A 7,696-nucleotide genomic window follows, 5' to 3' on the forward strand; every position below is an offset into this window, starting at 1 on the left:
TTTGTAACTAATTTTCTCTAAAAAAGAATTTACTTTTAGCAAGACAAAACTTCTGAATTCATTTTCTCAGTCTGTCAGTTTGCACGCACACACACACACACACACACACACACACACACACACACACACACACACACACACACACAGTCAAATGCATTCATAAATGTATATATATAGTCAGGAGTGGTACTTTCACCACGATATGTCACCCATGTGCACTGTCTTCGAGTAGTGAACCAGTTTTCAATACGATGGTTAAAAAGGCTGTTACGATCCTCAGTCTAGGGTTGAGGACCGCCAGAAAGGTAAAGGGAAAGGAGAGGGGAAAACGAGACAACCAGGGTATGGGAAAAGGGAACACGGGACACAAAGGGATCTATTTTTGTATTTTTTTTATGTTTATTCACAAAGACTTTCACACACAATAGGGCAACAGACTTCGGGAGTGACACCGACAAAACAATAAACAAAACACCACTAACGAACACGTCCCAAACTAAGCTAACTCTAAACGAAAAGAAAATGACACAGACTAATCCTAACTCCCTAACCAAAACACAGAATAAGCAACACGTACGCAAAACAAAACAGCCGTCACTCCCTACGCACTTAACAGAAACCAACATACAGAACACCAAAGCCGAAACACAGTATCCGAGGGGCGTAGCAAGAGAGGAGTCAGGAGGAAGGCAATAGATCACAAACCAGAAAGCAGTCAAAACCAAAGGCAAAGGTACAGAGGGATAAGGCAAGAGACGAAAACCAGAAAACCAAAACTGTCATACACGATCAATCAAAAGAACACAAGCAAACCAATAACGCAAAAACCAACTGTGAGCAGAGCTGCCGCTACTCTCCCGCCACGGCCTTTTAAATCATAAATGCGGAAGTAGCGTATAGCTCGGGGCGTGGCCAGGTCCGGGAGGCGGAGACGAAGGCAGCCGGACAACGATCAGGACAATCCCCCCCCAAACCTTACGGCACGTAACAAGGCTCAAACCTTCAGTGCCTCGTTGTGCCATCTCTACCAGTGTTTTTTTTCAACAGGGAAAATACAAGTTGTATGCTGGCCTTAGAAGCACAACTTAAAAGAATAGCTGCCATGCTTCTGCCTAGCATGGCAGAGAGAGTAAAATGGTATGGGACTGCATTGGTGCTGGTAAGGTGGGTGATTTACACAGAGTACAAGGTGCAATGAACCAGCAAGGTTACCGCTCTGTTTTACAACTCATGCCACCCCCTGTGGTCAGCACTTCTATCAAGCAGCAAGGCTGATTCAAAGCACACTGGTGAAAGATGAGGAATCCAGAGAACTGTCCTGCTTGACTGGCCTACAGAATCATCGTTGATGGACCACTTGCTGAGGCTGAGGATGGTGGTATTTACGTATCCCCACTGTTAGGCCTCTGCACACCCATTTCTTTTGCTGACCTGTTGCACAGAAACATTTCATAGTAAACTGTAACATGACTACAGCAATTATTTCAATGTTGTTCAGTCAGTGAGAATCATTTACATAGTAGGGAGCAGATAAGCAAGAAGGGAGGTGGTGCTGCAGAATATGTAAAAGAAAACTTGCAGGCAAGGGAACTCACTGATAAAAATATAGCTAGAGAAGCTACAGCGCCCTCCACAATTATTGGCAGCCCTTGTAAATATTTGTGTTAGGTTGAAGAAACAGTTGTTAATCATTTCTGTATGATCAGCAATGAGTGTAAATACATATGTATACGTTATTTCTTATCTTCTAGCCACATACTCTTAGCTATTGTACTCTAAGTAGGTGGTTAACAGCTGCCTACTTAGATAAGAATCTCACTTCCCTCTCTTGCGCCCCCCATTGACTATAAATAAAGAAGCCAAGGGGAACCACCCTTTGTAACACATTCTGCTGTAGTTTGCATTGCAGAGAGTGTGGGTACCCTTGCAAGTAAAACTGTAACCTGTGTGTGTCTCATAAATGTGGAGTTGGGGTGGAAACGCCGGGCGCTTTCCCCAACACCTCTAGACCTCTGAAGGTTTGCTGTACTATCTGACATGTAATGAGCCTCCGTCACCCGTTCACATATTTCCCTACAGTTTTGGAGATGCTGTGACCGAATCATCAAGCCATCACAACTTGGCCCTTGTCAACTCAAATCTTTAGGCTTGTCCACTTTTCTGCATCCCAGTATATCCTACACATTGTTTATTTGCTGCCTAATAGGTCCCACCTACTAGCAGGTGCCACTATTACCAGGTAATCAATATTATTCACCTGTTAGTGGGCGCAGTGTTTGACAAATATAGTTTAAAATATCAGTCATTTAACCTAATTCCGAAATATTAAATGTGGAATGGAAATAATGGAAGCTATTGCTTGTGTGGAGTGAACTAAACTTAATTTTGAACAATGTTTCAAATTGCTACATACCTGAAATGTTTGTGGTTTCTTGTAGAAAGAACAGAAGCACTTGAGGTTTGCCTCCAGGACATCACACCTCCTATTAAGCACCTTTACAAAGTAAGTAATTTCCTTGAAATATCATCAAAATATTTTTTTTCTGGACAGCTCTAAGACTGGGTTTCCGTGGGACATTATTAGGATTAGAAGTAATTAAACCAATTTGGTCTTACATAGCATTAAAAATGGTTTAATTGACAAACAACGCCTTAAATGGCTTTAAAAAGCATGACGTTTTATTGTCATGTACATTAAACATTTAATATACACACAGGACCAGTTGGCTAAATTCTCTAACCTGTGATTGGCTGGTTTGTGATGCTTGTGGATATCACTGTGCTCTCAGAATGGAGTCACAAATATACCAGTGTAAAATATACGGTGTTAAGGGGGAATTTGCTTCTGGGTTAATTAGTGACAATTGCAAATGTTTTGTGTTGATTCTTCAGCTTCATATACAGATTCGCAGATTCATAATTACCACAGAAGGGGAAGTAAAGTTTGTTCTATTTAAAAGCCAGACATGTTAAATTACTGCAGGGCACATTAACCTGTCCACAGTGCCTGTTGTATGAGAGCATCATGATTATTAATAATATACACTGTATTTCAAAAGGACCTGTGGGATTAAAACTGAGGGTTATTAAGACACACCTTGCTTATACCTCTATACCACTGTGAGTCCAAGTCCTCACCCAGCATTTACTGACACAGGTTAATGTAAAGAAACATCAGCACATTTTAACATGGCCACGATTCCATCTTTAGCAAATACCTTATATATATAACATAATATGGATTTGCAGACACCCTCAAAAACCCTGTAATAACAAGAATAAGGCTATATAAACTCTTTCACTGGCTGGTTTGTTTTTTATCTCATACATCTTACTGACTGATCCGAATGTCAATACATTTTGATGTACAAGTTGTAGTAATTGCATGTTTGAAGAAGCTCCATCCTCCTAATATTTTTTTCTTCTTTACCATTATAGGCAGGAGAAAGAGTGAAATGGAGGAAAAAATACATAGATGGGTCAAGTAAGCAGCAGGAGCAAAGAGCAGAAGAGGAAATAGGAAAGAAGAAGGGAGAGGAAAAGAGAGAGAGAGGAGAGAAGACAGATGAGGAGGGAAAAGCAGTGGAAGAAGGAAGCAACAAACATAAACTTATAGCCCAGCGAAGGCTTTCCAAGCCCAAGGGGGCAAGCGGCCGGTAAAAGGAAGGAAGCAACAAATGTAAAGGAGGAAGAGGCTATGAAGACGGAACTTATAGCCCAGCGAAGGCTTTCCAAGCCCAAGGGGACAAGCAGCCGGTAAAAGGAAGGAAGCTTTTCTCATTGTAATTCATTCATGCATGATAATAAAACAATACGTTTGTCATACTGGTTTGTGATTTATTATGCTTTATTTTTACATAAACATTTGAGCACACAATTAAAATTAAGTGGCGATATAAGGATATTTTAAGTGCTTAAGAACTTAAAACAGTCTTAAATAATCACTTAATTAATAAAAATTAATAGGTGAAATAAAGAATTTTAATGGTTTGTGGACCCCTATAATAATATTAAACTCCCTTTATTAGAATTGAGGACAGATGTAAGTAATTTTAAGTAGTAATGGAACCTTGCAATACTCTTAAACTGCCCCTTAATTAATCAGAATTAAAGGGCAATGTTATGTAATTACAGACCTTGAAACAATCTTAAATTGCCCCTTAATTTATAAAAAAGGGGTGAAATAAGGATTTTTTGAGAGTAAATTTAAGAGGCAAATTTGAAAAAGTAAGGAGGAAATTCAGTAGTTTTACCCCTTAATTGGCCTTAATCATTGCACCTTTTCCCTTAATTTCACATATAGCAATAATTAAGGACAAAATTAACGTAATTTTAATTTTAAAAATTAAGGGGTTTGATTTCGTAGTGTAAGTACGTAGTGTAAGATATAGTAAAACACTTACTAACTGGTAATGCACGTTAGCATTACGTTAAATGACCACTTTACCTGCTACTTACCAGTTTTGTCGCTTACCGTTTTTCAGAAACACACCGGAGTTAAACTTACGCCGCGTTATTTACCGGCACTTCTAACACTATTTGCGGCCATTAACTCATAGGTGGCAGTAACACTGAAATGACTCTTTCTGCGTCAAAATAAGGTAATACTGTGATTTTGATACTTTATCATTTCCTTTAACTTAACCGTATCTTTTCCTCCGTCTCTGCTTATTGATATTTAGGAGAGTGTCAGATATAAATTAACGATGCAAAATTATCAAACCACAGACACGACACTGAAGAGATGACAAAGACAGTTTGAAAAGTAAGTATATGTTTTATTGTAAAGCTCTTATCTTATTTTAACTTAGCCTATCATATGATATTTTAACTTATTGTCTATCTTATTGTATTTTAACTTATCATATGTTAACTTAGCCTATCTCATCCAATCCTATCTGACATCTATAATAATACTTAAACAGTATCTCTATTATCCTTCCTACCCCGGCCATAACCCACAAGTCCGTCAGGAACAATGTCTCTGTCCTTCCTCCGTCCCTGGCCATAACCCATAAGTCCACGTATTCTTGTCTGGAGTTGCTGCTCCGCCGATCGCTGACGCTGCCCCTGGCCTCTTTCTGTTCGCAGGGCGCAGGAGCCGTTGCTGTCTGTCCGATGGAGGAACTTTAGCTGGGGCCTCTTCCTGGTCGCTCCTGCTTCCTCCAGGGGGGGTGGCCTGTCCCTCGCGCTCCATGGACGACTCCTCTGGCCACGGAAACTTTCTTCGGTTCCAGTCTGGGACAGCCGATTGTTAAAACAAGGAAAGATGATTGATATAACACATTTTAAGCTCGAATGAAAGTGTTCTAATAAGGTCTCTTAAGCCAGTGCTTTACCTTCGGTATGTAAGACACCCTCCATGTCGATCCGGGCTTGTCCGTGTCATCCTTCTTAATGATCTTCACCATCTCCACGTTCTCGCCGATGTTCTTCTCCAGTGCCTCGTTTTTTGGGGAAAAAGTTCCCCCTTCCTTGGGTGTTATTTTAACTTTGATTTTAATTTTAATTTTAATCTTAACAACTTTAATTTCTTGCTTGTCCATTTTTTTAAATGCTGTGAGTTTTCCAAATGCAGACTGTCTCTCAGATGATCGTAAGAAGTTTGAGAAGATAAGTACATGTGATTCAAAAGTAACCAAGCTGTTGTCACGGACGCCTATTCGTACCATAACAGACGATGCGATCCTCTGCAGCTCGTCGGTGACTTTCGGCCGCGTTCGGCTCCGACTGACCGGTCGTAGGTCCGATTCGGCTGTAAGCAGGTTGCCAACTCTGACGCATCTGGCGCGAGACTCGGGCTTTCAGACTCAAACGCACACAGCAATAAATCTTATGGAGAATCTCTATTAATCCATTTAAAACCTAAAACTGGCTACATCAAAAGTGTTTGGGCAGTTTGCAAATCCTGAAGACTATTTACAAGGTAACAAAACCGTTATATAAATGTGAATACGTATGTAGACTTGTCTCGAATTGAAAATCTCACGCCAACCAGCTGACCAAAGTTGGCAACCCTGCGTAAATCGACCCTTTATTTTATATGCAAACATGATCATATGCAGGGGGCACATAACTGGTATGAAAGTACTTATTCGCTGTTTAAACCGATACGCGCGGTAATGTTTTGTAGCAGCACAAATACGTGTTTATTTTATGTACATTCGCAATGTTATGACAAGAAATCATTGTGCATTTTAGCCTTCATGCCGCAGACGAAGTACAAATTAGCCACATAAATGTTAAGATGCAGGGTAATTTCTTTTCATAACAACGTGAATGCACATAAAATAAATGGTACGCATTTGCGCTGCTACAACAAGGAGTTGCCGCGAGTGTACAGGGAATGCGTACTTGCGCACCATGCAGTTATGTGATCCTGATCATATGTATAGCATATTGTACAATAAATGCTATGACATTTAAGTTGTATTGTTGGATCTTTTTTAATCATAATTTTCTTTGTTCATTCCTGCCGACAGTTGGGGCAGAGACTGTCATAAGCTCTGGGTAACACTCACAGCCAGACGCGGCCTAACAGTAAAACATTTAGAAATGTGACAAAAGGTCTTCTGTTTGTCCATTTATTCCTACATAGAGTTTTAATCCCGTTTACATGAAAAGCTGTACTTTTTGTGTCCTTGACTATTCCAAATTTCTTTTTGCAGCAAACTGACAAACCGAATAAGCCCAGGACACTGGAAAATACTTGAAAAACATGGTAAAGTGGATTTCAGCATTTTCTGTCGTCACATTTGTATTAGAATTGTAACAAATGTCTTCGTTAGTACTATATTGTATTTCGCAGGATGTTCCTTGACAGATTGGTTCTGTGGACTGTGGTGTGTTCATGTTGATTGTTGTCACGTCACGGATCGGGGAAGCAGGAGCAGGAAGACGGAGAATCGGGAAACAAAGGATTTATTGGGGAAACCAGCTAGGAACACGGAACAATAGAAGTAGCGACTTAAATGACATGATTGGGGAAACATATTTTGAAGCGGAGTTAAATACATAGGACTAATGAAAACAACTGGAAACAGCGAATGACATCGGGGTTCCACACGAGGTTAACGAGGGGGCGTGGCACACGGGAGGAGCGGACAAGCGGCGCATGACAATTGTAAGACAGACCACCTTGAATTGTTGGACTTGTAATACAGAGAATGTATTGAAGTATTCCCCCCTCCCCTCCCTTTTATCAGTATGCACTCTGCATGGCCTTGGTGTGTCTTGAGTATTACAAAATGCACCATGAACTGTCTATATTATATGTCTATATTATATTTTTATTTATGTCATAATATGTGAATTTGATCTGTTGTTTTTCAGTGAGTTGCAGGGATTTGACAAAAACATCCTTTTAGAAATGCGTGAGGAAGTAAGTTCTTTTCTTTTTGACAAGTAGTGTATCTGTCAGGTCACACAACAGAGAAATTAAATATTTTATTTCACTCCTCAGGGTCAAGACTCTGGTCTCCAGCTCACCGCTCTCTCTTACATTTCCCTGGCCATTTTGTCCGATAGTATTATTGGATTTTTCTATGCTATATATATATTTTTTATGTTTAGTTATTCTGTGCTCCATAATTATAAATAATAGTTTATTTTCCTTGTGACGTGTCTGTGCTTAATAGTATTAAATAAGAGTTTAAACAATTACAGTTTCCTCAGTAATGTATCTCATGAACTGATA

At 39.8% G+C, this 7,696-nt stretch overlaps 1 long non-coding RNA gene across 1 annotated transcript; it reads left to right on the top strand.

The window, feature by feature from the left end:
- The first annotated feature begins 6,689 nt into the window (after nt 1–6,689).
- LOC125723888 (uncharacterized) lies at nt 6,690–7,488 on the top strand. The gene is made up of 3 exons (XR_007387018.1): nt 6,690–6,721; nt 6,809–7,381; nt 7,463–7,488. It is a non-coding gene; the product is annotated as an uncharacterized LOC125723888 (long non-coding RNA).
- Nucleotides 7,489–7,696: the final 208 nt, after the last annotated feature.

This window comes from Brienomyrus brachyistius, unplaced genomic scaffold, assembly GCF_023856365.1.
Source record: "Brienomyrus brachyistius isolate T26 unplaced genomic scaffold, BBRACH_0.4 scaffold52, whole genome shotgun sequence".
Taxonomy (NCBI): Eukaryota; Metazoa; Chordata; class Actinopteri; order Osteoglossiformes; family Mormyridae; genus Brienomyrus; species Brienomyrus brachyistius.